Source organism: Ranitomeya variabilis (assembly GCF_051348905.1).
Source record: "Ranitomeya variabilis isolate aRanVar5 chromosome 1 unlocalized genomic scaffold, aRanVar5.hap1 SUPER_1_unloc_2, whole genome shotgun sequence".
In the NCBI taxonomy this organism is placed as follows: domain Eukaryota; kingdom Metazoa; phylum Chordata; class Amphibia; order Anura; family Dendrobatidae; genus Ranitomeya; species Ranitomeya variabilis.
Genome location: NW_027507932.1, coordinates 1 through 23,608, shown reverse-complemented (window position 1 = coordinate 23,608; position 23,608 = coordinate 1). Strand labels below are relative to the sequence as shown.

Sequence of the window (23,608 nt, the reverse complement as noted above, 5' to 3'; positions counted from 1 at the left end):
GGAGGGGCGCTCGTCGGGCCCCAACTCATACTTACCTGGCAGGGGAGATACCATGATCACTAAGGTGGTTCTCCCAGGGTGAGGCTCATCCATTGCACTCCGGGTGTGCTGACCCCTGCGATTTCCCCAAATGCGGGAAACTCGACTGCATAATTTGTGGTAGTGGGGGACTGCGTTCGCGCTTTCCCCTGATTTCCTATGGTCAAAGACAGAACACTAAAGATGCTCTGCTGAGCCAACGTGAGACTTTGGAGAAGCTCAAAGCAGGCAGATGTGGCCTTTGGCTCCCCCTTGTGGGGGAAGGATGCCACCTTCCCTGTGTCGTCGCTGCTTGCTTGGTTTTGTTTGAGGTTGTTGCCTTTGCTTGACACTTTGGCCCTTTTTTGGCCCCCCTGGCTGGTGGGGAATGATCACCTCATTTGCATCTCATTGACTTGGTGACGACATGGCTTGCTCTGCTTGTCTGCAGGGGCAGGCAGGCCCGCCCGCTCGCTCACGGGAGGGCACCTGCAGCATCCCCATCTCGCAGCCTTCGGGCTGGAGCTGGACCTGTGAGTGGGCCGCTGGTGCGCGGCTATCTGCTGCGGTTTGGGCCTCCTGCCCTTGAGCCTCCCTCCAGCGTGCATCCTCTTGAGCGGAGATGAGCGAGTCACGAGAGGGTGCCGGCCGGCAGCTGGAGCTCGAGCTGTCTACAGCATGTTCTCAGGCCAGCGCAGCAGCGTGAGGCTGCTGGGGCGGAGCCAACGCTCCTCTATGCAAATGACTCAGGCTGCCGCTGTGCATCTTGGGCGGCTTTGGACTTGAGCTCGGCCTGCCCTGTGGGGGGCGGAGTGGGCGTCGGGAGCGACCGGCGCCTCCCACTCGAGGAGCCTCCGTGCGGTCTGTGCCGAACGCCACCCCCGCCCCCTCCCTTCCGGGCCCGAGACTCCGCGATGTTGGGGAGCTGCGTCGGAGGGGCGCTCGTCGGGCCGGCGGGCCCCAACTCATACTTACCTGGCAGGGGAGATACCATGATCACTAAGGTGGTTCTCCCAGGGTGAGGCTCATCCATTGCACTCCGGGTGTGCTGACCCCTGCGATTTCCCCAAATGCGGGAAACTCGACTGCATAATTTGTGGTAGTGGGGGACTGCGTTCGCGCTTTCCCCTGATTTCCTATGGTCAAAGACAGAACACTAAAGATGCTCTGCTGAGCCAACGTGAGACTTTGGAGAAGCTCAAAGCAGGCAGATGTGGCCTTTGGCTCCCCCTTGTGGGGGAAGGATGCCACCTTCCCTGTGTCGTCGCTGCTTGCTTGGTTTTGTTTGAGGTTGTTGCCTTTGCTTGACACTTTGGCCCTTTTTTGGCCCCCCTGGCTGGTGGGGAATGATCACCTCATTTGCATCTCATTGACTTGGTGACGACATGGCTTGCTCTGCTTGTCTGCAGGGGCAGGCAGGCCCGCCCGCTCGCTCACGGGAGGGCACCTGCAGCATCCCCATCTCGCAGCCTTCGGGCTGGAGCTGGACCTGTGAGTGGGCCGCTGGTGCGCGGCTATCTGCTGCGGTTTGGGCCTCCTGCCCTTGAGCCTCCCTCCAGCGTGCATCCTCTTGAGCGGAGATGAGCGAGTCACGAGAGGGTGCCGGCCGGCAGCTGGAGCTCGAGCTGTCTACAGCATGTTCTCAGGCCAGCGCAGCAGCGTGAGGCTGCTGGGGCGGAGCCAACGCTCCTCTATGCAAATGACTCAGGCTGCCGCTGTGCATCTTGGGCGGCTTTGGACTTGAGCTCGGCCTGCCCTGTGGGGGGCGGAGTGGGCGTCGGGAGCGACCGGCGCCTCCCACTCGAGGAGCCTCCGTGCGGTCTGTGCCGAACGCCACCCCCGCCCCCTCCCTTCCGGGCCCGAGACTCCGCGATGTTGGGGAGCTGCGTCGGAGGGGCGCTCGTCGGGCCGGCGGGCCCCAACTCATACTTACCTGGCAGGGGAGATACCATGATCACTAAGGTGGTTCTCCCAGGGTGAGGCTCATCCATTGCACTCCGGGTGTGCTGACCCCTGCGATTTCCCCAAATGCGGGAAACTCGACTGCATAATTTGTGGTAGTGGGGGACTGCGTTCGCGCTTTCCCCTGATTTCCTATGGTCAAAGACAGAACACTAAAGATGCTCTGCTGAGCCAACGTGAGACTTTGGAGAAGCTCAAAGCAGGCAGATGTGGCCTTTGGCTCCCCCTTGTGGGGGAAGGATGCCACCTTCCCTGTGTCGTCGCTGCTTGCTTGGTTTTGTTTGAGGTTGTTGCCTTTGCTTGACACTTTGGCCCTTTTTTGGCCCCCCTGGCTGGTGGGGAATGATCACCTCATTTGCATCTCATTGACTTGGTGACGACATGGCTTGCTCTGCTTGTCTGCAGGGGCAGGCAGGCCCGCCCGCTCGCTCACGGGAGGGCACCTGCAGCATCCCCATCTCGCAGCCTTCGGGCTGGAGCTGGACCTGTGAGTGGGCCGCTGGTGCGCGGCTATCTGCTGCGGTTTGGGCCTCCTGCCCTTGAGCCTCCCTCCAGCGTGCATCCTCTTGAGCGGAGATGAGCGAGTCACGAGAGGGTGCCGGCCGGCAGCTGGAGCTCGAGCTGTCTACAGCATGTTCTCAGGCCAGCGCAGCAGCGTGAGGCTGCTGGGGCGGAGCCAACGCTCCTCTATGCAAATGACTCAGGCTGCCGCTGTGCATCTTGGGCGGCTTTGGACTTGAGCTCGGCCTGCCCTGTGGGGGGCGGAGTGGGCGTCGGGAGCGACCGGCGCCTCCCACTCGAGGAGCCTCCGTGCGGTCTGTGCCGAACGCCACCCCCGCCCCCTCCCTTCCGGGCCCGAGACTCCGCGATGTTGGGGAGCTGCGTCGGAGGGGCGCTCGTCGGGCCGGCGGGCCCCAACTCATACTTACCTGGCAGGGGAGATACCATGATCACTAAGGTGGTTCTCCCAGGGTGAGGCTCATCCATTGCACTCCGGGTGTGCTGACCCCTGCGATTTCCCCAAATGCGGGAAACTCGACTGCATAATTTGTGGTAGTGGGGGACTGCGTTCGCGCTTTCCCCTGATTTCCTATGGTCAAAGACAGAACACTAAAGATGCTCTGCTGAGCCAACGTGAGACTTTGGAGAAGCTCAAAGCAGGCAGATGTGGCCTTTGGCTCCCCCTTGTGGGGGAAGGATGCCACCTTCCCTGTGTCGTCGCTGCTTGCTTGGTTTTGTTTGAGGTTGTTGCCTTTGCTTGACACTTTGGCCCTTTTTTGGCCCCCCTGGCTGGTGGGGAATGATCACCTCATTTGCATCTCATTGACTTGGTGACGACATGGCTTGCTCTGCTTGTCTGCAGGGGCAGGCAGGCCCGCCCGCTCGCTCACGGGAGGGCACCTGCAGCATCCCCATCTCGCAGCCTTCGGGCTGGAGCTGGACCTGTGAGTGGGCCGCTGGTGCGCGGCTATCTGCTGCGGTTTGGGCCTCCTGCCCTTGAGCCTCCCTCCAGCGTGCATCCTCTTGAGCGGAGATGAGCGAGTCACGAGAGGGTGCCGGCCGGCAGCTGGAGCTCGAGCTGTCTACAGCATGTTCTCAGGCCAGCGCAGCAGCGTGAGGCTGCTGGGGCGGAGCCAACGCTCCTCTATGCAAATGACTCAGGCTGCCGCTGTGCATCTTGGGCGGCTTTGGACTTGAGCTCGGCCTGCCCTGTGGGGGGCGGAGTGGGCGTCGGGAGCGACCGGCGCCTCCCACTCGAGGAGCCTCCGTGCGGTCTGTGCCGAACGCCACCCCCGCCCCCTCCCTTCCGGGCCCGAGACTCCGCGATGTTGGGGAGCTGCGTCGGAGGGGCGCTCGTCGGGCCGGCGGGCCCCAACTCATACTTACCTGGCAGGGGAGATACCATGATCACTAAGGTGGTTCTCCCAGGGTGAGGCTCATCCATTGCACTCCGGGTGTGCTGACCCCTGCGATTTCCCCAAATGCGGGAAACTCGACTGCATAATTTGTGGTAGTGGGGGACTGCGTTCGCGCTTTCCCCTGATTTCCTATGGTCAAAGACAGAACACTAAAGATGCTCTGCTGAGCCAACGTGAGACTTTGGAGAAGCTCAAAGCAGGCAGATGTGGCCTTTGGCTCCCCCTTGTGGGGGAAGGATGCCACCTTCCCTGTGTCGTCGCTGCTTTCTTGGTTTTGTTTGAGGTTGTTGCCTTTGCTTGACACTTTGGCCCTTTTTTGGCCCCCCTGGCTGGTGGGGAATGATCACCTCATTTGCATCTCATTGACTTGGTGACGACATGGCTTGCTCTGCTTGTCTGCAGGGGCAGGCAGGCCCGCCCGCTCGCTCACGGGAGGGCACCTGCAGCATCCCCATCTCGCAGCCTTCGGGCTGGAGCTGGACCTGTGAGTGGGCCGCTGGTGCGCGGCTATCTGCTGCGGTTTGGGCCTCCTGCCCTTGAGCCTCCCTCCAGCGTGCATCCTCTTGAGCGGAGATGAGCGAGTCACGAGAGGGTGCCGGCCGGCAGCTGGAGCTCGAGCTGTCTACAGCATGTTCTCAGGCCAGCGCAGCAGCGTGAGGCTGCTGGGGCGGAGCCAACGCTCCTCTATGCAAATGACTCAGGCTGCCGCTGTGCATCTTGGGCGGCTTTGGACTTGAGCTCGGCCTGCCCTGTGGGGGGCGGAGTGGGCGTCGGGAGCGACCGGCGCCTCCCACTCGAGGAGCCTCCGTGCGGTCTGTGCCGAACGCCACCCCCGCCCCCTCCCTTCCGGGCCCGAGACTCCGCGATGTTGGGGAGCTGCGTCGGAGGGGCGCTCGTCGGGCCGGCGGGCCCCAACTCATACTTAGGCTACGTTCACATTTGCGGTGTGCGCCGCAGCGTCGCCGCCGCAACGCACAGCGCAAATGTGAACACATGCACAACGCAGCTTTTTGCGCCGCATGCGTCCTTTTTTTCATTGATTTTGGACGCAGCAAAAATGCAACTTGCTGCGTCCTCCGCGACCCGACGCGGGCGCCGCAGGGACGCATGCGGCGCAAAAAGCAAGTGCACCGCATGTCCATGCGCCCCCATGTTAAATATAGGGGCGCATGATGCATGCGGCGCCGCTGCGGCGGGCGCCGCTAATGTGAACGTAGCCTTACCTGGCAGGGGAGATACCATGATCACTAAGGTGGTTCTCCCAGGGTGAGGCTCATCCATTGCACTCCGGGTGTGCTGACCCCTGCGATTTCCCCAAATGCGGGAAACTCGACTGCATAATTTGTGGTAGTGGGGGACTGCGTTCGCGCTTTCCCCTGATTTCCTATGGTCAAAGACAGAACACTAAAGATGCTCTGCTGAGCCAACGTGAGACTTTGGAGAAGCTCAAAGCAGGCAGATGTGGCCTTTGGCTCCCCCTTGTGGGGGAAGGATGCCACCTTCCCTGTGTCGTCGCTGCTTTCTTGGTTTTGTTTGAGGTTGTTGCCTTTGCTTGACACTTTGGCCCTTTTTTGGCCCCCCTGGCTGGTGGGGAATGATCACCTCATTTGCATCTCATTGACTTGGTGACGACATGGCTTGCTCTGCTTGTCTGCAGGGGCAGGCAGGCCCGCCCGCTCGCTCACGGGAGGGCACCTGCAGCATCCCCATCTCGCAGCCTTCGGGCTGGAGCTGGACCTGTGAGTGGGCCGCTGGTGCGCGGCTATCTGCTGCGGTTTGGGCCTCCTGCCCTTGAGCCTCCCTCCAGCGTGCATCCTCTTGAGCGGAGATGAGCGAGTCACGAGAGGGTGCCGGCCGGCAGCTGGAGCTCGAGCTGTCTACAGCATGTTCTCAGGCCAGCGCAGCAGCGTGAGGCTGCTGGGGCGGAGCCAACGCTCCTCTATGCAAATGACTCAGGCTGCCGCTGTGCATCTTGGGCGGCTTTGGACTTGAGCTCGGCCTGCCCTGTGGGGGGCGGAGTGGGCGTCGGGAGCGACCGGCGCCTCCCACTCGAGGAGCCTCCGTGCGGTCTGTGCCGAACGCCACCCCCGCCCCCTCCCTTCCGGGCCCGAGACTCCGCGATGTTGGGGAGCTGCGTCGGAGGGGCGCTCGTCGGGCCGGCGGGCCCCAACTCATACTTACCTGGCAGGGGAGATACCATGATCACTAAGGTGGTTCTCCCAGGGTGAGGCTCATCCATTGCACTCCGGGTGTGCTGACCCCTGCGATTTCCCCAAATGCGGGAAACTCGACTGCATAATTTGTGGTAGTGGGGGACTGCGTTCGCGCTTTCCCCTGATTTCCTATGGTCAAAGACAGAACACTAAAGATGCTCTGCTGAGCCAACGTGAGACTTTGGAGAAGCTCAAAGCAGGCAGATGTGGCCTTTGGCTCCCCCTTGTGGGGGAAGGATGCCACCTTCCCTGTGTCGTCGCTGCTTTCTTGGTTTTGTTTGAGGTTGTTGCCTTTGCTTGACACTTTGGCCCTTTTTTGGCCCCCCTGGCTGGTGGGGAATGATCACCTCATTTGCATCTCATTGACTTGGTGACGACATGGCTTGCTCTGCTTGTCTGCAGGGGCAGGCAGGCCCGCCCGCTCGCTCACGGGAGGGCACCTGCAGCATCCCCATCTCGCAGCCTTCGGGCTGGAGCTGGACCTGTGAGTGGGCCGCTGGTGCGCGGCTATCTGCTGCGGTTTGGGCCTCCTGCCCTTGAGCCTCCCTCCAGCGTGCATCCTCTTGAGCGGAGATGAGCGAGTCACGAGAGGGTGCCGGCCGGCAGCTGGAGCTCGAGCTGTCTACAGCATGTTCTCAGGCCAGCGCAGCAGCGTGAGGCTGCTGGGGCGGAGCCAACGCTCCTCTATGCAAATGACTCAGGCTGCCGCTGTGCATCTTGGGCGGCTTTGGACTTGAGCTCGGCCTGCCCTGTGGGGGGCGGAGTGGGCGTCGGGAGCGACCGGCGCCTCCAACTCGAGGAGCCTCCGTGCGGTCTGTGCCGAACGCCACCCCCGCCCCCTCCCTTCCGGGCCCGAGACTCCGCGATGTTGGGGAGCTGCGTCGGAGGGGCGCTCGTCGGGCCGGCGGGCCCCAACTCATACTTACCTGGCAGGGGAGATACCATGATCACTAAGGTGGTTCTCCCAGGGTGAGGCTCATCCATTGCACTCCGGGTGTGCTGACCCCTGCGATTTCCCCAAATGCGGGAAACTCGACTGCATAATTTGTGGTAGTGGGGGACTGCGTTCGCGCTTTCCCCTGATTTCCTATGGTCAAAGACAGAACACTAAAGATGCTCTGCTGAGCCAACGTGAGACTTTGGAGAAGCTCAAAGCAGGCAGATGTGGCCTTTGGCTCCCCCTTGTGGGGGAAGGATGCCACCTTCCCTGTGTCGTCGCTGCTTGCTTGGTTTTGTTTGAGGTTGTTGCCTTTGCTTGACACTTTGGCCCTTTTTTGGCCCCCCTGGCTGGTGGGGAATGATCACCTCATTTGCATCTCATTGACTTGGTGACGACATGGCTTGCTCTGCTTGTCTGCAGGGGCAGGCAGGCCCGCCCGCTCGCTCACGGGAGGGCACCTGCAGCATCCCCATCTCGCAGCCTTCGGGCTGGAGCTGGACCTGTGAGTGGGCCGCTGGTGCGCGGCTATCTGCTGCGGTTTGGGCCTCCTGCCCTTGAGCCTCCCTCCAGCGTGCATCCTCTTGAGCGGAGATGAGCGAGTCACGAGAGGGTGCCGGCCGGCAGCTGGAGCTCGAGCTGTCTACAGCATGTTCTCAGGCCAGCGCAGCAGCGTGAGGCTGCTGGGGCGGAGCCAACGCTCCTCTATGCAAATGACTCAGGCTGCCGCTGTGCATCTTGGGCGGCTTTGGACTTGAGCTCGGCCTGCCCTGTGGGGGGCGGAGTGGGCGTCGGGAGCGACCGGCGCCTCCCACTCGAGGAGCCTCCGTGCGGTCTGTGCCGAACGCCACCCCCGCCCCCTCCCTTCCGGGCCCGAGACTCCGCGATGTTGGGGAGCTGCGTCGGAGGGGCGCTCGTCGGGCCGGCGGGCCCCAACTCATACTTACCTGGCAGGGGAGATACCATGATCACTAAGGTGGTTCTCCCAGGGTGAGGCTCATCCATTGCACTCCGGGTGTGCTGACCCCTGCGATTTCCCCAAATGCGGGAAACTCGACTGCATAATTTGTGGTAGTGGGGGACTGCGTTCGCGCTTTCCCCTGATTTCCTATGGTCAAAGACAGAACACTAAAGATGCTCTGCTGAGCCAACGTGAGACTTTGGAGAAGCTCAAAGCAGGCAGATGTGGCCTTTGGCTCCCCCTTGTGGGGGAAGGATGCCACCTTCCCTGTGTCGTCGCTGCTTTCTTGGTTTTGTTTGAGGTTGTTGCCTTTGCTTGACACTTTGGCCCTTTTTTGGCCCCCCTGGCTGGTGGGGAATGATCACCTCATTTGCATCTCATTGACTTGGTGACGACATGGCTTGCTCTGCTTGTCTGCAGGGGCAGGCAGGCCCGCCCGCTCGCTCACGGGAGGGCACCTGCAGCATCCCCATCTCGCAGCCTTCGGGCTGGAGCTGGACCTGTGAGTGGGCCGCTGGTGCGCGGCTATCTGCTGCGGTTTGGGCCTCCTGCCCTTGAGCCTCCCTCCAGCGTGCATCCTCTTGAGCGGAGATGAGCGAGTCACGAGAGGGTGCCGGCCGGCAGCTGGAGCTCGAGCTGTCTACAGCATGTTCTCAGGCCAGCGCAGCAGCGTGAGGCTGCTGGGGCGGAGCCAACGCTCCTCTATGCAAATGACTCAGGCTGCCGCTGTGCATCTTGGGCGGCTTTGGACTTGAGCTCGGCCTGCCCTGTGGGGGGCGGAGTGGGCGTCGGGAGCGACCGGCGCCTCCCACTCGAGGAGCCTCCGTGCGGTCTGTGCCGAACGCCACCCCCGCCCCCTCCCTTCCGGGCCCGAGACTCCGCGATGTTGGGGAGCTGCGTCGGAGGGGCGCTCGTCGGGCCGGCGGGCCCCAACTCATACTTACCTGGCAGGGGAGATACCATGATCACTAAGGTGGTTCTCCCAGGGTGAGGCTCATCCATTGCACTCCGGGTGTGCTGACCCCTGCGATTTCCCCAAATGCGGGAAACTCGACTGCATAATTTGTGGTAGTGGGGGACTGCGTTCGCGCTTTCCCCTGATTTCCTATGGTCAAAGACAGAACACTAAAGATGCTCTGCTGAGCCAACGTGAGACTTTGGAGAAGCTCAAAGCAGGCAGATGTGGCCTTTGGCTCCCCCTTGTGGGGGAAGGATGCCACCTTCCCTGTGTCGTCGCTGCTTTCTTGGTTTTGTTTGAGGTTGTTGCCTTTGCTTGACACTTTGGCCCTTTTTTGGCCCCCCTGGCTGGTGGGGAATGATCACCTCATTTGCATCTCATTGACTTGGTGACGACATGGCTTGCTCTGCTTGTCTGCAGGGGCAGGCAGGCCCGCCCGCTCGCTCACGGGAGGGCACCTGCAGCATCCCCATCTCGCAGCCTTCGGGCTGGAGCTGGACCTGTGAGTGGGCCGCTGGTGCGCGGCTATCTGCTGCGGTTTGGGCCTCCTGCCCTTGAGCCTCCCTCCAGCGTGCATCCTCTTGAGCGGAGATGAGCGAGTCACGAGAGGGTGCCGGCCGGCAGCTGGAGCTCGAGCTGTCTACAGCATGTTCTCAGGCCAGCGCAGCAGCGTGAGGCTGCTGGGGCGGAGCCAACGCTCCTCTATGCAAATGACTCAGGCTGCCGCTGTGCATCTTGGGCGGCTTTGGACTTGAGCTCGGCCTGCCCTGTGGGGGGCGGAGTGGGCGTCGGGAGCGACCGGCGCCTCCCACTCGAGGAGCCTCCGTGCGGTCTGTGCCGAACGCCACCCCCGCCCCCTCCCTTCCGGGCCCGAGACTCCGCGATGTTGGGGAGCTGCGTCGGAGGGGCGCTCGTCGGGCCGGCGGGCCCCAACTCATACTTACCTGGCAGGGGAGATACCATGATCACTAAGGTGGTTCTCCCAGGGTGAGGCTCATCCATTGCACTCCGGGTGTGCTGACCCCTGCGATTTCCCCAAATGCGGGAAACTCGACTGCATAATTTGTGGTAGTGGGGGACTGCGTTCGCGCTTTCCCCTGATTTCCTATGGTCAAAGACAGAACACTAAAGATGCTCTGCTGAGCCAACGTGAGACTTTGGAGAAGCTCAAAGCAGGCAGATGTGGCCTTTGGCTCCCCCTTGTGGGGGAAGGATGCCACCTTCCCTGTGTCGTCGCTGCTTGCTTGGTTTTGTTTGAGGTTGTTGCCTTTGCTTGACACTTTGGCCCTTTTTTGGCCCCCCTGGCTGGTGGGGAATGATCACCTCATTTGCATCTCATTGACTTGGTGACGACATGGCTTGCTCTGCTTGTCTGCAGGGGCAGGCAGGCCCGCCCGCTCGCTCACGGGAGGGCACCTGCAGCATCCCCATCTCGCAGCCTTCGGGCTGGAGCTGGACCTGTGAGTGGGCCGCTGGTGCGCGGCTATCTGCTGCGGTTTGGGCCTCCTGCCCTTGAGCCTCCCTCCAGCGTGCATCCTCTTGAGCGGAGATGAGCGAGTCACGAGAGGGTGCCGGCCGGCAGCTGGAGCTCGAGCTGTCTACAGCATGTTCTCAGGCCAGCGCAGCAGCGTGAGGCTGCTGGGGCGGAGCCAACGCTCCTCTATGCAAATGACTCAGGCTGCCGCTGTGCATCTTGGGCGGCTTTGGACTTGAGCTCGGCCTGCCCTGTGGGGGGCGGAGTGGGCGTCGGGAGCGACCGGCGCCTCCCACTCGAGGAGCCTCCGTGCGGTCTGTGCCGAACGCCACCCCCGCCCCCTCCCTTCCGGGCCCGAGACTCCGCGATGTTGGGGAGCTGCGTCGGAGGGGCGCTCGTCGGGCCGGCGGGCCCCAACTCATACTTACCTGGCAGGGGAGATACCATGATCACTAAGGTGGTTCTCCCAGGGTGAGGCTCATCCATTGCACTCCGGGTGTGCTGACCCCTGCGATTTCCCCAAATGCGGGAAACTCGACTGCATAATTTGTGGTAGTGGGGGACTGCGTTCGCGCTTTCCCCTGATTTCCTATGGTCAAAGACAGAACACTAAAGATGCTCTGCTGAGCCAACGTGAGACTTTGGAGAAGCTCAAAGCAGGCAGATGTGGCCTTTGGCTCCCCCTTGTGGGGGAAGGATGCCACCTTCCCTGTGTCGTCGCTGCTTTCTTGGTTTTGTTTGAGGTTGTTGCCTTTGCTTGACACTTTGGCCCTTTTTTGGCCCCCCTGGCTGGTGGGGAATGATCACCTCATTTGCATCTCATTGACTTGGTGACGACATGGCTTGCTCTGCTTGTCTGCAGGGGCAGGCAGGCCCGCCCGCTCGCTCACGGGAGGGCACCTGCAGCATCCCCATCTCGCAGCCTTCGGGCTGGAGCTGGACCTGTGAGTGGGCCGCTGGTGCGCGGCTATCTGCTGCGGTTTGGGCCTCCTGCCCTTGAGCCTCCCTCCAGCGTGCATCCTCTTGAGCGGAGATGAGCGAGTCACGAGAGGGTGCCGGCCGGCAGCTGGAGCTCGAGCTGTCTACAGCATGTTCTCAGGCCAGCGCAGCAGCGTGAGGCTGCTGGGGCGGAGCCAACGCTCCTCTATGCAAATGACTCAGGCTGCCGCTGTGCATCTTGGGCGGCTTTGGACTTGAGCTCGGCCTGCCCTGTGGGGGGCGGAGTGGGCGTCGGGAGCGACCGGCGCCTCCCACTCGAGGAGCCTCCGTGCGGTCTGTGCCGAACGCCACCCCCGCCCCCTCCCTTCCGGGCCCGAGACTCCGCGATGTTGGGGAGCTGCGTCGGAGGGGCGCTCGTCGGGCCGGCGGGCCCCAACTCATACTTACCTGGCAGGGGAGATACCATGATCACTAAGGTGGTTCTCCCAGGGTGAGGCTCATCCATTGCACTCCGGGTGTGCTGACCCCTGCGATTTCCCCAAATGCGGGAAACTCGACTGCATAATTTGTGGTAGTGGGGGACTGCGTTCGCGCTTTCCCCTGATTTCCTATGGTCAAAGACAGAACACTAAAGATGCTCTGCTGAGCCAACGTGAGACTTTGGAGAAGCTCAAAGCAGGCAGATGTGGCCTTTGGCTCCCCCTTGTGGGGGAAGGATGCCACCTTCCCTGTGTCGTCGCTGCTTTCTTGGTTTTGTTTGAGGTTGTTGCCTTTGCTTGACACTTTGGCCCTTTTTTGGCCCCCCTGGCTGGTGGGGAATGATCACCTCATTTGCATCTCATTGACTTGGTGACGACATGGCTTGCTCTGCTTGTCTGCAGGGGCAGGCAGGCCCGCCCGCTCGCTCACGGGAGGGCACCTGCAGCATCCCCATCTCGCAGCCTTCGGGCTGGAGCTGGACCTGTGAGTGGGCCGCTGGTGCGCGGCTATCTGCTGCGGTTTGGGCCTCCTGCCCTTGAGCCTCCCTCCAGCGTGCATCCTCTTGAGCGGAGATGAGCGAGTCACGAGAGGGTGCCGGCCGGCAGCTGGAGCTCGAGCTGTCTACAGCATGTTCTCAGGCCAGCGCAGCAGCGTGAGGCTGCTGGGGCGGAGCCAACGCTCCTCTATGCAAATGACTCAGGCTGCCGCTGTGCATCTTGGGCGGCTTTGGACTTGAGCTCGGCCTGCCCTGTGGGGGGCGGAGTGGGCGTCGGGAGCGACCGGCGCCTCCCACTCGAGGAGCCTCCGTGCGGTCTGTGCCGAACGCCACCCCCGCCCCCTCCCTTCCGGGCCCGAGACTCCGCGATGTTGGGGAGCTGCGTCGGAGGGGCGCTCGTCGGGCCGGCGGGCCCCAACTCATACTTACCTGGCAGGGGAGATACCATGATCACTAAGGTGGTTCTCCCAGGGTGAGGCTCATCCATTGCACTCCGGGTGTGCTGACCCCTGCGATTTCCCCAAATGCGGGAAACTCGACTGCATAATTTGTGGTAGTGGGGGACTGCGTTCGCGCTTTCCCCTGATTTCCTATGGTCAAAGACAGAACACTAAAGATGCTCTGCTGAGCCAACGTGAGACTTTGGAGAAGCTCAAAGCAGGCAGATGTGGCCTTTGGCTCCCCCTTGTGGGGGAAGGATGCCACCTTCCCTGTGTCGTCGCTGCTTTCTTGGTTTTGTTTGAGGTTGTTGCCTTTGCTTGACACTTTGGCCCTTTTTTGGCCCCCCTGGCTGGTGGGGAATGATCACCTCATTTGCATCTCATTGACTTGGTGACGACATGGCTTGCTCTGCTTGTCTGCAGGGGCAGGCAGGCCCGCCCGCTCGCTCACGGGAGGGCACCTGCAGCATCCCCATCTCGCAGCCTTCGGGCTGGAGCTGGACCTGTGAGTGGGCCGCTGGTGCGCGGCTATCTGCTGCGGTTTGGGCCTCCTGCCCTTGAGCCTCCCTCCAGCGTGCATCCTCTTGAGCGGAGATGAGCGAGTCACGAGAGGGTGCCGGCCGGCAGCTGGAGCTCGAGCTGTCTACAGCATGTTCTCAGGCCAGCGCAGCAGCGTGAGGCTGCTGGGGCGGAGCCAACGCTCCTCTATGCAAATGACTCAGGCTGCCGCTGTGCATCTTGGGCGGCTTTGGACTTGAGCTCGGCCTGCCCTGTGGGGGGCGGAGTGGGCGTCGGGAGCGACCGGCGCCTCCCACTCGAGGAGCCTCCGTGCGGTCTGTGCCGAACGCCACCCCCGCCCCCTCCCTTCCGGGCCCGAGACTCCGCGATGTTGGGGAGCTGCGTCGGAGGGGCGCTCGTCGGGCCGGCGGGCCCCAACTCATACTTACCTGGCAGGGGAGATACCATGATCACTAAGGTGGTTCTCCCAGGGTGAGGCTCATCCATTGCACTCCGGGTGTGCTGACCCCTGCGATTTCCCCAAATGCGGGAAACTCGACTGCATAATTTGTGGTAGTGGGGGACTGCGTTCGCGCTTTCCCCTGATTTCCTATGGTCAAAGACAGAACACTAAAGATGCTCTGCTGAGCCAACGTGAGACTTTGGAGAAGCTCAAAGCAGGCAGATGTGGCCTTTGGCTCCCCCTTGTGGGGGAAGGATGCCACCTTCCCTGTGTCGTCGCTGCTTGCTTGGTTTTGTTTGAGGTTGTTGCCTTTGCTTGACACTTTGGCCCTTTTTTGGCCCCCCTGGCTGGTGGGGAATGATCACCTCATTTGCATCTCATTGACTTGGTGACGACATGGCTTGCTCTGCTTGTCTGCAGGGGCAGGCAGGCCCGCCCGCTCGCTCACGGGAGGGCACCTGCAGCATCCCCATCTCGCAGCCTTCGGGCTGGAGCTGGACCTGTGAGTGGGCCGCTGGTGCGCGGCTATCTGCTGCGGTTTGGGCCTCCTGCCCTTGAGCCTCCCTCCAGCGTGCATCCTCTTGAGCGGAGATGAGCGAGTCACGAGAGGGTGCCGGCCGGCAGCTGGAGCTCGAGCTGTCTACAGCATGTTCTCAGGCCAGCGCAGCAGCGTGAGGCTGCTGGGGCGGAGCCAACGCTCCTCTATGCAAATGACTCAGGCTGCCGCTGTGCATCTTGGGCGGCTTTGGACTTGAGCTCGGCCTGCCCTGTGGGGGGCGGAGTGGGCGTCGGGAGCGACCGGCGCCTCCCACTCGAGGAGCCTCCGTGCGGTCTGTGCCGAACGCCACCCCCGCCCCCTCCCTTCCGGGCCCGAGACTCCGCGATGTTGGGGAGCTGCGTCGGAGGGGCGCTCGTCGGGCCGGCGGGCCCCAACTCATACTTACCTGGCAGGGGAGATACCATGATCACTAAGGTGGTTCTCCCAGGGTGAGGCTCATCCATTGCACTCCGGGTGTGCTGACCCCTGCGATTTCCCCAAATGCGGGAAACTCGACTGCATAATTTGTGGTAGTGGGGGACTGCGTTCGCGCTTTCCCCTGATTTCCTATGGTCAAAGACAGAACACTAAAGATGCTCTGCTGAGCCAACGTGAGACTTTGGAGAAGCTCAAAGCAGGCAGATGTGGCCTTTGGCTCCCCCTTGTGGGGGAAGGATGCCACCTTCCCTGTGTCGTCGCTGCTTGCTTGGTTTTGTTTGAGGTTGTTGCCTTTGCTTGACACTTTGGCCCTTTTTTGGCCCCCCTGGCTGGTGGGGAATGATCACCTCATTTGCATCTCATTGACTTGGTGACGACATGGCTTGCTCTGCTTGTCTGCAGGGGCAGGCAGGCCCGCCCGCTCGCTCACGGGAGGGCACCTGCAGCATCCCCATCTCGCAGCCTTCGGGCTGGAGCTGGACCTGTGAGTGGGCCGCTGGTGCGCGGCTATCTGCTGCGGTTTGGGCCTCCTGCCCTTGAGCCTCCCTCCAGCGTGCATCCTCTTGAGCGGAGATGAGCGAGTCACGAGAGGGTGCCGGCCGGCAGCTGGAGCTCGAGCTGTCTACAGCATGTTCTCAGGCCAGCGCAGCAGCGTGAGGCTGCTGGGGCGGAGCCAACGCTCCTCTATGCAAATGACTCAGGCTGCCGCTGTGCATCTTGGGCGGCTTTGGACTTGAGCTCGGCCTGCCCTGTGGGGGGCGGAGTGGGCGTCGGGAGCGACCGGCGCCTCCCACTCGAGGAGCCTCCGTGCGGTCTGTGCCGAACGCCACCCCCGCCCCCTCCCTTCCGGGCCCGAGACTCCGCGATGTTGGGGAGCTGCGTCGGAGGGGCGCTCGTCGGGCCGGCGGGCCCCAACTCATACTTACCTGGCAGGGGAGATACCATGATCACTAAGGTGGTTCTCCCAGGGTGAGGCTCATCCATTGCACTCCGGGTGTGCTGACCCCTGCGATTTCCCCAAATGCGGGAAACTCGACTGCATAATTTGTGGTAGTGGGGGACTGCGTTCGCGCTTTCCCCTGATTTCCTATGGTCAAAGACAGAACACTAAAGATGCTCTGCTGAGCCAACGTGAGACTTTGGAGAAGCTCAAAGCAGGCAGATGTGGCCTTTGGCTCCCCCTTGTGGGGGAAGGATGCCACCTTCCCTGTGTCGTCGCTGCTTGCTTGGTTTTGTTTGAGGTTGTTGCCTTTGCTTGACACTTTGGCCCTTTTTTGGCCCCCCTGGCTGGTGGGGAATGATCACCTCATTTGCATCTCATTGACTTGGTGACGACATGGCTTGCTCTGCTTGTCTGCAGGGGCAGGCAGGCCCGCCCGCTCGCTCACGGGAGGGCACCTGCAGCATCCCCATCTCGCAGCCTTCGGGCTGGAGCTGGACCTGTGAGTGGGCCGCTGGTGCGCGGCTATCTGCTGCGGTTTGGGCCTCCTGCCCTTGAGCCTCCCTCCAGCGTGCATCCTCTTGAGCGGAGATGAGCGAGTCACGAGAGGGTGCCGGCCGGCAGCTGGAGCTCGAGCTGTCTACAGCATGTTCTCAGGCCAGCGCAGCAGCGTGAGGCTGCTGGGGCGGAGCCAACGCTCCTCTATGCAAATGACTCAGGCTGCCGCTGTGCATCTTGGGCGGCTTTGGACTTGAGCTCGGCCTGCCCTGTGGGGGGCGGAGTGGGCGTCGGGAGCGACCGGCGCCTCCCACTCGAGGAGCCTCCGTGCGGTCTGTGCCGAACGCCACCCCCGCCCCCTCCCTTCCGGGCCCGAGACTCCGCGATGTTGGGGAGCTGCGTCGGAGGGGCGCTCGTCGGGCCGGCGGGCCCCAACTCATACTTACCTGGCAGGGGAGATACCATGATCACTAAGGTGGTTCTCCCAGGGTGAGGCTCATCCATTGCACTCCGGGTGTGCTGACCCCTGCGATTTCCCCAAATGCGGGAAACTCGACTGCATAATTTGTGGTAGTGGGGGACTGCGTTCGCGCTTTCCCCTGATTTCCTATGGTCAAAGACAGAACACTAAAGATGCTCTGCTGAGCCAACGTGAGACTTTGGAGAAGCTCAAAGCAGGCAGATGTGGCCTTTGGCTCCCCCTTGTGGGGGAAGGATGCCACCTTCCCTGTGTCGTCGCTGCTTGCTTGGTTTTGTTTGAGGTTGTTGCCTTTGCTTGACACTTTGGCCCTTTTTTGGCCCCCCTGGCTGGTGGGGAATGATCACCTCATTTGCATCTCATTGACTTGGTGACGACATGGCTTGCTCTGCTTGTCTGCAGGGGCAGGCAGGCCCGCCCGCTCGCTCACGGGAGGGCACCTGCAGCATCCCCATCTCGCAGCCTTCGGGCTGGAGCTGGACCTGTGAGTGGGCCGCTGGTGCGCGGCTATCTGCTGCGGTTTGGGCCTCCTGCCCTTGAGCCTCCCTCCAGCGTGCATCCTCTTGAGCGGAGATGAGCGAGTCACGAGAGGGTGCCGGCCGGCAGCTGGAGCTCGAGCTGTCTACAGCATGTTCTCAGGCCAGCGCAGCAGCGTGAGGCTGCTGGGGCGGAGCCAACGCTCCTCTATGCAAATGACTCAGGCTGCCGCTGTGCATCTTGGGCGGCTTTGGACTTGAGCTCGGCCTGCCCTGTGGGGGGCGGAGTGGGCGTCGGGAGCGACCGGCGCCTCCCACTCGAGGAGCCTCCGTGCGGTCTGTGCCGAACGCCACCCCCGCCCCCTCCCTTCCGGGCCCGAGACTCCGCGATGTTGGGGAGCTGCGTCGGAGGGGCGCTCGTCGGGCCGGCGGGCCCCAACTCATACTTACCTGGCAGGGGAGATACCATGATCACTAAGGTGGTTCTCCCAGGGTGAGGCTCATCCATTGCACTCCGGGTGTGCTGACCCCTGCGATTTCCCCAAATGCGGGAAACTCGACTGCATAATTTGTGGTAGTGGGGGACTGCGTTCGCGCTTTCCCCTGATTTCCTATGGTCAAAGACAGAACACTAAAGATGCTCTGCTGAGCCAACGTGAGACTTTGGAGAAGCTCAAAGCAGGCAGATGTGGCCTTTGGCTCCCCCTTGTGGGGGAAGGATGCCACCTTCCCTGTGTCGTCGCTGCTTGCTTGGTTTTGTTTGAGGTTGTTGCCTTTGCTTGACACTTTGGCCCTTTTTTGGCCCCCCTGGCTGGTGGGGAATGATCACCTCATTTGCATCTCATTGACTTGGTGACGACATGGCTTGCTCTGCTTGTCTGCAGGGGCAGGCAGGCCCGCCCGCTCGCTCACGGGAGGGCACCTGCAGCATCCCCATCTCGCAGCCTTCGGGCTGGAGCTGGACCTGTGAGTGGGCCGCTGGTGCGCGGCTATCTGCTGCGGTTTGGGCCTCCTGCCCTTGAGCCTCCCTCCAGCGTGCATCCTCTTGAGCGGAGATGAGCGAGTCACGAGAGGGTGCCGGCCGGCAGCTGGAGCTCGAGCTGTCTACAGCATGTTCTCAGGCCAGCGCAGCAGCGTGAGGCTGCTGGGGCGGAGCCAACGCTCCTCTATGCAAATGACTCAGGCTGCCGCTGTGCATCTTGGGCGGCTTTGGACTTGAGCTCGGCCTGCCCTGTGGGGGGCGGAGTGGGCGTCGGGAGCGACCGGCGCCTCCCACTCGAGGAGCCTCCGTGCGGTCTGTGCCGAACGCCACCCCCGCCCCCTCCCTTCCGGGCCCGAGACTCCGCGATGTTGGGGAGCTGCGTCGGAGGGGCGCTCGTCGGGCCGGCGGGCCCCAACTCATACTTACCTGGCAGGGGAGATACCATGATCACTAAGGTGGTTCTCCCAGGGTGAGGCTCATCCATTGCACTCCGGGTGTGCTGACCCCTGCGATTTCCCCAAATGCGGGAAACTCGACTGCATAATTTGTGGTAGTGGGGGACTGCGTTCGCGCTTTCCCCTGATTTCCTATGGTCAAAGACAGAACACTAAAGATGCTCTGCTGAGCCAACGTGAGACTTTGGAGAAGCTCAAAGCAGGCAGATGTGGCCTTTGGCTCCCCCTTGTGGGGGAAGGATGCCACCTTCCCTGTGTCGTCGCTGCTTGCTTGGTTTTGTTTGAGGTTGTTGCCTTTGCTTGACACTTTGGCCCTTTTTTGGCCCCCCTGGCTGGTGGGGAATGATCACCTCATTTGCATCTCATTGACTTGGTGACGACATGGCTTGCTCTGCTTGTCTGCAGGGGCAGGCAGGCCCGCCCGCTCGCTCACGGGAGGGCACCTGCAGCATCCCCATCTCGCAGCCTTCGGGCTGGAGCTGGACCTGTGAGTGGGCCGCTGGTGCGCGGCTATCTGCTGCGGTTTGGGCCTCCTGCCCTTGAGCCTCCCTCCAGCGTGCATCCTCTTGAGCGGAGATGAGCGAGTCACGAGAGGGTGCCGGCCGGCAGCTGGAGCTCGAGCTGTCTACAGCATGTTCTCAGGCCAGCGCAGCAGCGTGAGGCTGCTGGGGCGGAGCCAACGCTCCTCTATGCAAATGACTCAGGCTGCCGCTGTGCATCTTGGGCGGCTTTGGACTTGAGCTCGGCCTGCCCTGTGGGGGGCGGAGTGGGCGTCGGGAGCGACCGGCGCCTCCCACTCGAGGAGCCTCCGTGCGGTCTGTGCCGAACGCCACCCCCGCCCCCTCCCTTCCGGGCCCGAGACTCCGCGATGTTGGGGAGCTGCGTCGGAGGGGCGCTCGTCGGGCCGGCGGGCCCCAACTCATACTTACCTGGCAGGGGAGATACCATGATCACTAAGGTGGTTCTCCCAGGGTGAGGCTCATCCATTGCACTCCGGGTGTGCTGACCCCTGCGATTTCCCCAAATGCGGGAAACTCGACTGCATAATTTGTGGTAGTGGGGGACTGCGTTCGCGCTTTCCCCTGATTTCCTATGGTCAAAGACAGAACACTAAAGATGCTCTGCTGAGCCAACGTGAGACTTTGGAGAAGCTCAAAGCAGGCAGATGTGGCCTTTGGCTCCCCCTTGTGGGGGAAGGATGCCACCTTCCCTGTGTCGTCGCTGCTTGCTTGGTTTTGTTTGAGGTTGTTGCCTTTGCTTGACACTTTGGCCCTTTTTTGGCCCCCCTGGCTGGTGGGGAATGATCACCTCATTTGCATCTCATTGACTTGGTGACGACATGGCTTGCTCTGCTTGTCTGCAGGGGCAGGCAGGCCCGCCCGCTCGCTCACGGGAGGGCACCTGCAGCATCCCCATCTCGCAGCCTTCGGGCTGGAGCTGGACCTGTGAGTGGGCCGCTGGTGCGCGGCTATCTGCTGCGGTTTGGGCCTCCTGCCCTTGAGCCTCCCTCCAGCGTGCATCCTCTTGAGCGGAGATGAGCGAGTCACGAGAGGGTGCCGGCCGGCAGCTGGAGCTCGAGCTGTCTACAGCATGTTCTCAGGCCAGCGCAGCAGCGTGAGGCTGCTGGGGCGGAGCCAACGCTCCTCTATGCAAATGACTCAGGCTGCCGCTGTGCATCTTGGGCGGCTTTGGACTTGAGCTCGGCCTGCCCTGTGGGGGGCGGAGTGGGCGTCGGGAGCGACCGGCGCCTCCCACTCGAGGAGCCTCCGTGCGGTCTGTGCCGAACGCCACCCCCGCCCCCTCCCTTCCGGGCCCGAGACTCCGCGATGTTGGGGAGCTGCGTCGGAGGGGCGCTCGTCGGGCCGGCGGGCCCCAACTCATACTTACCTGGCAGGGGAGATACCATGATCACTAAGGTGGTTCTCCCAGGGTGAGGCTCATCCATTGCACTCCGGGTGTGCTGACCCCTGCGATTTCCCCAAATGCGGGAAACTCGACTGCATAATTTGTGGTAGTGGGGGACTGCGTTCGCGCTTTCCCCTGATTTCCTATGGTCAAAGACAGAACACTAAAGATGCTCTGCTGAGCCAACGTGAGACTTTGGAGAAGCTCAAAGCAGGCAGATGTGGCCTTTGGCTCCCCCTTGTGGGGGAAGGATGCCACCTTCCCTGTGTCGTCGCTGCTTGCTTGGTTTTGTTTGAGGTTGTTGCCTTTGCTTGACACTTTGGCCCTTTTTTGGCCCCCCTGGCTGGTGGGGAATGATCACCTCATTTGCATCTCATTGACTTGGTGACGACATGGCTTGCTCTGCTTGTCTGCAGGGGCAGGCAGGCCCGCCCGCTCGCTCACGGGAGGGCACCTGCAGCATCCCCATCTCGCAGCCTTCGGGCTGGAGCTGGACCTGTGAGTGGGCCGCTGGTGCGCGGCTATCTGCTGCGGTTTGGGCCTCCTGCCCTTGAGCCTCCCTCCAGCGTGCATCCTCTTGAGCGGAGATGAGCGAGTCACGAGAGGGTGCCGGCCGGCAGCTGGAGCTCGAGCTGTCTACAGCATGTTCTCAGGCCAGCGCAGCAGCGTGAGGCTGCTGGGGCGGAGCCAACGCTCCTCTATGCAAATGACTCAGGCTGCCGCTGTGCATCTTGGGCGGCTTTGGACTTGAGCTCGGCCTGCCCTGTGGGGGGCGGAGTGGGCGTCGGGAGCGACCGGCGCCTCCCACTCGAGGAGCCTCCGTGCGGTCTGTGCCGAACGCCACCCCCGCCCCCTCCCTTCCGGGCCCGAGACTCCGCGATGTTGGGGAGCTGCGTCGGAGGGGCGCTCGTCGGGCCGGCGGGCCCCAACTCATACTTACCTGGCAGGGGAGATACCATGATCACTAAGGTGGTTCTCCCAGGGTGAGGCTCATCCATTGCACTCCGGGTGTGCTGACCCCTGCGATTTCCCCAAATGCGGGAAACTCGACTGCATAATTTGTGGTAGTGGGGGACTGCGTTCGCGCTTTCCCCTGATTTCCTATGGTCAAAGACAGAACACTAAAGATGCTCTGCTGAGCCAACGTGAGACTTTGGAGAAGCTCAAAGCAGGCAGATGTGGCCTTTGGCTCCCCCTTGTGGGGGAAGGATGCCACCTTCCCTGTGTCGTCGCTGCTTTCTTGGTTTTGTTTGAGGTTGTTGCCTTTGCTTGACACTTTGGCCCTTTTTTGGCCCCCCTGGCTGGTGGGGAATGATCACCTCATTTGCATCTCATTGACTTGGTGACGACATGGCTTGCTCTGCTTGTCTGCAGGGGCAGGCAGGCCCGCCCGCTCGCTCACGGGAGGGCACCTGCAGCATCCCCATCTCGCAGCCTTCGGGCTGGAGCTGGACCTGTGAGTGGGCCGCTGGTGCGCGGCTATCTGCTGCGGTTTGGGCCTCCTGCCCTTGAGCCTCCCTCCAGCGTGCATCCTCTTGAGCGGAGATGAGCGAGTCACGAGAGGGTGCCGGCCGGCAGCTGGAGCTCGAGCTGTCTACAGCATGTTCTCAGGCCAGCGCAGCAGCGTGAGGCTGCTGGGGCGGAGCCAACGCTCCTCTATGCAAATGACTCAGGCTGCCGCTGTGCATCTTGGGCGGCTTTGGACTTGAGCTCGGCCTGCCCTGTGGGGGGCGGAGTGGGCGTCGGGAGCGACCGGCGCCTCCCACTCGAGGAGCCTCCGTGCGGTCTGTGCCGAACGCCACCCCCGCCCCCTCCCTTCCGGGCCCGAGACTCCGCGATGTTGGGGAGCTGCGTCGGAGGGGCGCTCGTCGGGCCGGCGGGCCCCAACTCATACTTACCTGGCAGGGGAGATACCATGATCACTAAGGTGGTTCTCCCAGGGTGAGGCTCATCCATTGCACTCCGGGTGTGCTGACCCCTGCGATTCCAAATGCGGGAAACTCGACTGCATAATTTGTGGTAGTGGGGGACTGCGTTCGCGCTTTCCCCTGATTTCCTATGGTCAAAGACAGAACACTAAAGATGCTCTGCTGAGCCAACGTGAGACTTTGGAGAAGCTCAAAGCAGGCAGATGTGGCCTTTGGCTCCCCCTTGTGGGGGAAGGATGCCACCTTCCCTGTGTCGTCGCTGCTTGCTTGGTTTTGTTTGAGGTTGTTGCCTTTGCTTGACACTTTGGCCCTTTTTTGGCCCCCCTGGCTGGTGGGGAATGATCACCTCATTTGCATCTCATTGACTTGGTGACGACATGGCTTGCTCTGCTTGTCTGCAGGGGCAGGCAGGCCCGCCCGCTCGCTCACGGGAGGGCACCTGCAGCATCCCCATCTCGCAGCCTTCGGGCTGGAGCTGGACCTGTGAGTGGGCCGCTGGTGCGCGGCTATCTGCTGCGGTTTGGGCCTCCTGCCCTTGAGCCTCCCTCCAGCGTGCATCCTCTTGAGCGGAGATGAGCGAGTCACGAGAGGGTGCCGGCCGGCAGCTGGAGCTCGAGCTGTCTACAGCATGTTCTCAGGCCAGCGCAGCAGCGTGAGGCTGCTGGGGCGGAGCCAACGCTCCTCTATGCAAATGACTCAGGCTGCCGCTGTGCATCTTGGGCGGCTTTGGACTTGAGCTCGGCCTGCCCTGTGGGGGGCGGAGTGGGCGTCGGGAGCGACCGGCGCCTCCCACTCGAGGAGCCTCCGTGCGGTCTGTGCCGAACGCCACCCCCGCCCCCTCCCTTCCGGGCCCGAGACTCCGCGATGTTGGGGAGCTGCGTCGGAGGGGCGCTCGTCGGGCCGGCGGGCCCCAACTCATACTTACCTGGCAGGGGAGATACCATGATCACTAAGGTGGTTCTCCCAGGGTGAGGCTCATCCATTGCACTCCGGGTGTGCTGACCCCTGCGATTTCCCCAAATGCGGGAAACTCGACTGCATAATTTGTGGTAGTGGGGGACTGCGTTCGCGCTTTCCCCTGATTTCCTATGGTCAAAGACAGAACACTAAAGATGCTCTGCTGAGCCAACGTGAGACTTTGGAGAAGCTCAAAGCAGGCAGATGTGGCCTTTGGCTCCCCCTTGTGGGGAAGGATGCCACCTTCCCTGTGTC

At 62.3% G+C, this 23,608-nt stretch overlaps 25 non-coding genes across 25 annotated transcripts; all 25 read left to right on the top strand.

Moving 5' to 3' along the window:
• Nucleotides 1-27: 27 nt before the first annotated feature.
• Nucleotides 28-191, top strand: LOC143789087 (U1 spliceosomal RNA). Its single transcript, XR_013218887.1, has one exon. It is a non-coding gene; the product is annotated as a U1 spliceosomal RNA (small nuclear RNA).
• A 794-nt stretch (nucleotides 192-985) lies between these two features.
• LOC143789086 (U1 spliceosomal RNA) lies at nucleotides 986-1,149 on the top strand. Its single transcript, XR_013218886.1, has one exon. It is a non-coding gene; the product is annotated as a U1 spliceosomal RNA (small nuclear RNA).
• Nucleotides 1,150-1,943: 794 nt separating this feature from the next.
• On the top strand, nucleotides 1,944-2,107 carry LOC143789085 (U1 spliceosomal RNA). Its single transcript, XR_013218885.1, has one exon. It is a non-coding gene; the product is annotated as a U1 spliceosomal RNA (small nuclear RNA).
• Nucleotides 2,108-2,901: 794 nt separating this feature from the next.
• LOC143789084 (U1 spliceosomal RNA) lies at nucleotides 2,902-3,065 on the top strand. Its single transcript, XR_013218884.1, has one exon. It is a non-coding gene; the product is annotated as a U1 spliceosomal RNA (small nuclear RNA).
• A 794-nt stretch (nucleotides 3,066-3,859) lies between these two features.
• Nucleotides 3,860-4,023, top strand: LOC143789083 (U1 spliceosomal RNA). Its single transcript, XR_013218883.1, has one exon. It is a non-coding gene; the product is annotated as a U1 spliceosomal RNA (small nuclear RNA).
• A 1,091-nt stretch (nucleotides 4,024-5,114) lies between these two features.
• Nucleotides 5,115-5,278, top strand: LOC143789066 (U1 spliceosomal RNA). Its single transcript, XR_013218868.1, has one exon. It is a non-coding gene; the product is annotated as a U1 spliceosomal RNA (small nuclear RNA).
• A 794-nt stretch (nucleotides 5,279-6,072) lies between these two features.
• Nucleotides 6,073-6,236, top strand: LOC143789082 (U1 spliceosomal RNA). The gene has a single exon (XR_013218882.1). It is a non-coding gene; the product is annotated as a U1 spliceosomal RNA (small nuclear RNA).
• A 794-nt stretch (nucleotides 6,237-7,030) lies between these two features.
• LOC143789081 (U1 spliceosomal RNA) lies at nucleotides 7,031-7,194 on the top strand. Its single transcript, XR_013218881.1, has one exon. It is a non-coding gene; the product is annotated as a U1 spliceosomal RNA (small nuclear RNA).
• Nucleotides 7,195-7,988: 794 nt separating this feature from the next.
• LOC143789080 (U1 spliceosomal RNA) lies at nucleotides 7,989-8,152 on the top strand. Its single transcript, XR_013218880.1, has one exon. It is a non-coding gene; the product is annotated as a U1 spliceosomal RNA (small nuclear RNA).
• A 794-nt stretch (nucleotides 8,153-8,946) lies between these two features.
• LOC143789078 (U1 spliceosomal RNA) lies at nucleotides 8,947-9,110 on the top strand. The gene has a single exon (XR_013218878.1). It is a non-coding gene; the product is annotated as a U1 spliceosomal RNA (small nuclear RNA).
• A 794-nt stretch (nucleotides 9,111-9,904) lies between these two features.
• LOC143789077 (U1 spliceosomal RNA) lies at nucleotides 9,905-10,068 on the top strand. The gene has a single exon (XR_013218877.1). It is a non-coding gene; the product is annotated as a U1 spliceosomal RNA (small nuclear RNA).
• Nucleotides 10,069-10,862: 794 nt separating this feature from the next.
• Nucleotides 10,863-11,026, top strand: LOC143789076 (U1 spliceosomal RNA). Its single transcript, XR_013218876.1, has one exon. It is a non-coding gene; the product is annotated as a U1 spliceosomal RNA (small nuclear RNA).
• Nucleotides 11,027-11,820: 794 nt separating this feature from the next.
• On the top strand, nucleotides 11,821-11,984 carry LOC143789074 (U1 spliceosomal RNA). The gene has a single exon (XR_013218875.1). It is a non-coding gene; the product is annotated as a U1 spliceosomal RNA (small nuclear RNA).
• Nucleotides 11,985-12,778: 794 nt separating this feature from the next.
• LOC143789071 (U1 spliceosomal RNA) lies at nucleotides 12,779-12,942 on the top strand. The gene has a single exon (XR_013218873.1). It is a non-coding gene; the product is annotated as a U1 spliceosomal RNA (small nuclear RNA).
• Nucleotides 12,943-13,736: 794 nt separating this feature from the next.
• LOC143789060 (U1 spliceosomal RNA) lies at nucleotides 13,737-13,900 on the top strand. The gene has a single exon (XR_013218862.1). It is a non-coding gene; the product is annotated as a U1 spliceosomal RNA (small nuclear RNA).
• A 794-nt stretch (nucleotides 13,901-14,694) lies between these two features.
• LOC143789048 (U1 spliceosomal RNA) lies at nucleotides 14,695-14,858 on the top strand. Its single transcript, XR_013218851.1, has one exon. It is a non-coding gene; the product is annotated as a U1 spliceosomal RNA (small nuclear RNA).
• A 794-nt stretch (nucleotides 14,859-15,652) lies between these two features.
• LOC143789036 (U1 spliceosomal RNA) lies at nucleotides 15,653-15,816 on the top strand. Its single transcript, XR_013218840.1, has one exon. It is a non-coding gene; the product is annotated as a U1 spliceosomal RNA (small nuclear RNA).
• Nucleotides 15,817-16,610: 794 nt separating this feature from the next.
• Nucleotides 16,611-16,774, top strand: LOC143789024 (U1 spliceosomal RNA). The gene has a single exon (XR_013218829.1). It is a non-coding gene; the product is annotated as a U1 spliceosomal RNA (small nuclear RNA).
• A 794-nt stretch (nucleotides 16,775-17,568) lies between these two features.
• LOC143789013 (U1 spliceosomal RNA) lies at nucleotides 17,569-17,732 on the top strand. The gene has a single exon (XR_013218818.1). It is a non-coding gene; the product is annotated as a U1 spliceosomal RNA (small nuclear RNA).
• A 794-nt stretch (nucleotides 17,733-18,526) lies between these two features.
• On the top strand, nucleotides 18,527-18,690 carry LOC143789114 (U1 spliceosomal RNA). The gene has a single exon (XR_013218912.1). It is a non-coding gene; the product is annotated as a U1 spliceosomal RNA (small nuclear RNA).
• Nucleotides 18,691-19,484: 794 nt separating this feature from the next.
• LOC143789102 (U1 spliceosomal RNA) lies at nucleotides 19,485-19,648 on the top strand. The gene has a single exon (XR_013218901.1). It is a non-coding gene; the product is annotated as a U1 spliceosomal RNA (small nuclear RNA).
• A 794-nt stretch (nucleotides 19,649-20,442) lies between these two features.
• On the top strand, nucleotides 20,443-20,606 carry LOC143789090 (U1 spliceosomal RNA). The gene has a single exon (XR_013218890.1). It is a non-coding gene; the product is annotated as a U1 spliceosomal RNA (small nuclear RNA).
• A 794-nt stretch (nucleotides 20,607-21,400) lies between these two features.
• On the top strand, nucleotides 21,401-21,564 carry LOC143789079 (U1 spliceosomal RNA). Its single transcript, XR_013218879.1, has one exon. It is a non-coding gene; the product is annotated as a U1 spliceosomal RNA (small nuclear RNA).
• Nucleotides 21,565-22,358: 794 nt separating this feature from the next.
• On the top strand, nucleotides 22,359-22,519 carry LOC143789068 (U1 spliceosomal RNA). The gene has a single exon (XR_013218870.1). It is a non-coding gene; the product is annotated as a U1 spliceosomal RNA (small nuclear RNA).
• Nucleotides 22,520-23,313: 794 nt separating this feature from the next.
• LOC143789007 (U1 spliceosomal RNA) lies at nucleotides 23,314-23,477 on the top strand. Its single transcript, XR_013218812.1, has one exon. It is a non-coding gene; the product is annotated as a U1 spliceosomal RNA (small nuclear RNA).
• The last annotated feature ends 131 nt before the right edge of the window (nucleotides 23,478-23,608 follow it).